Raw genomic sequence first — 2,500 nt, 5'->3', positions numbered from 1 at the left:
CGCCGAGCGGATCGGCTGTTTATAAGCACCGCGGAGGTGGTCGCGGCGCCTCATTCGACTTCCAGCGGCCCGCGAGCTCGCGCACCCGCCCGGCACATCCGGGAGGCCGTGCGCACGAGCCAAGTGGCCGAAAATAGCCCGCGCCGAGCGGATCGGCTGTTTATAAGCACCGCGGAGGTGGTCGCGGCGCCTCATTCGACTTCCAGCTGCCGGCGAGCCCGCGCACCCGCCTGGCACATCCGGGAGGCCGTGCGCACGAGCCAAGTGGCCGAAAATAGCCCCCGCCGAGCGGATCGGCTGTTTATAAGCACCCCGGGGGTGGTCGCGGCGCCTCATTCGACTTCCAGCGGCCGGCGAGCTCGCGCACCTGCCCGGCACATCCGGGAGGCCGTGCGCACGAGCCAAGTGGACGAAAATAGCCCCCGCCGAGCGGATCGGCTGTTTATAAGCACCGCGGAGGTGGTCGCGGCGCCTCATTCGACTTCCAGCTGCCGGCGAGCTCGCGCACCCGCCCGGCACATCCGGGAGGCCGTGCGCACGAGCCAAGTGGCCGAAAATAGCCCCCGCCGAGCGGATCGGCTGTTTATAAGCACCGCGGAGGTGGTCGCGGCGCCTCATTCGACTTCCAGCGGCCGGCGAGCTCGCGCACCCGCCCGGCACATCCGGGAGGCCGTGCGCACGAGCCAAGTGGACGAAAATAGCCCCCGCCGAGCGGATCGGCTGTTTATAAGCACCGCGGAGGTGGTCGCGGCGCCTCATTCGACTTCCAGCGGCCGGCGAGCTCGCGCACCCGCCCGGCACATCCGGGAGGCCGTGCGCACGAGCCAAGTGGCCGAAAATAGCCCCCGCCGAGCGGATCGGCTGTTTATAAGCACCGCGGAGGTGGTCGCGGCGCCTCATTCGACTTCCAGCGGCCGGCGAGCTCGCGCACCCGCCCGGCACATCCGGGAGGCCGTGCGCACGAGCCAAGTGGCCGAAAATAGCCCCCGCCGAGCGGATCGGCTGTTTATAAGCACCGCGGAGGTGGTCGCGGCGCCTCATTCGACTTCCAGCGGCCGGCGAGCTCGCGCACCCGCCCGGCACATCCGGGAGGCCGTGCGCACGAGCCAAGTGGCCGAAAATAGCCCCCGCCGAGCGGATCGGCGGTTTATAAGCACCGCGGAGGTGGTCGCGGCGCCTCATTCGACTTCCAGCGGCCGGCGAGCTCGCGCACCCGCCCGGCACATCCGGGAGGCCGTGCGCACGAGCCAAGTGGCCGAAAATAGCCCCCGCCGAGCGGATCGGCTGTTTATAAGCACCGCAGAGGTGGTCGCGGCGCCTCATTCGACTTCCGGCGGGCGGCGAGCTCGCGCACCCGCCCGGCACATCCGGGAGGCCGTGCGCACGAGCCAAGTGGCCGAAAATAGCCCCCGCCGAGCGGATCGGCGGTTTATAAGCACCGCGGAGTTGGTCGCGGCGCCTCATTCGACTTCAAGCGGCCGGCGAGCTCGCGCATCCGCCCGGCACATCCGGGAGGCCGTGCGCACGAGCCAAGTGGCCGAAAATAGCCCCCGCCGAGCGGATCGGCTGTTTATAAGCACCGCGGAGGTGGTCGCGGCGCCTCATTCGACTTCCAGCGGCCGGCGAGCCCGCGCACCCGCCCGGCACATCCGGGAGGCCGTGCGCACGAGCCAAATGGCCGAAAATAGCCCCCGCCGAGCGGATCGGCTGTTTATAAGCACCGCGGAGGTGGTCGCGGCGCCTCATTCGACTTCCAGCGGCCGGCGAGCTCGCGCACCCGCCCGGCACATCCGGGAGGCCGTGCGCACGAGCCAAGTGGCCGAAAATAGCCCCCGCCGAGCGGATCGGCTGTTTATAAGCACCGCGGAGGTGGTCGCGGCGCCTCATTCGACTTCCAGCGGCCGGCGAGCTCGCGCACCCGCCCGGCACATCCGGGAGGCCGTGCGCACGAGCCAAGTGGCCGAAAATAGCCCGCGCCGAGCGGATCGGCTGTTTATAAGCACCGCGGAGGTGGTCGCGGCGCCTCATTCGACTTCCAGCGGCCGGCGAGCTCGCGCACCCGCCCGGCACATCCGGGAGGCCGTGCGCACGAGCCAAGTGGCCGAAAAAAGCCCGCGCCGAGCGGATCGGCTGTTTATAAGCACCGCGGAGGTGGTCGCGGCGCCTCATTCGACTTCAAGCGGCCGGCGAGCTCGCGCACCCGCCCGGCACATCCGGGAGGCCGTGCGCACGAGCCAAGTGGCCGAAAATAGCCCCCGCCGAGCGGATCGGCTGTTTATAAGCACCGCGGAGGTGGTCGCGGCGCCTCATTCGACTTCCAGCGGCCGGCGAGCCCGCGCACCCGCCTGGCACATCCGGGAGGCCGTGCGCACGAGCCAAGTGGCCGAAAATAGCCCCCGCCGAGCGGATCGGCTGTTTATAAGCACCGCGGGGGTGGTCGCGGCGCCTCATTCGACTTCCAGCGGCCGGCGAGCTCGCGCACCCGCCCGGCACATCCGGG

The sequence above is a fragment of the Syngnathus scovelli genome, chromosome 14 (genome assembly GCF_024217435.2).
Source record: "Syngnathus scovelli strain Florida chromosome 14, RoL_Ssco_1.2, whole genome shotgun sequence".
NCBI lineage: Eukaryota > Metazoa > Chordata > Actinopteri > Syngnathiformes > Syngnathidae > Syngnathus > Syngnathus scovelli.
The sequence above is the reverse complement of the archived record's forward strand: the minus strand, read 5'-3'. Positions refer to the sequence as shown.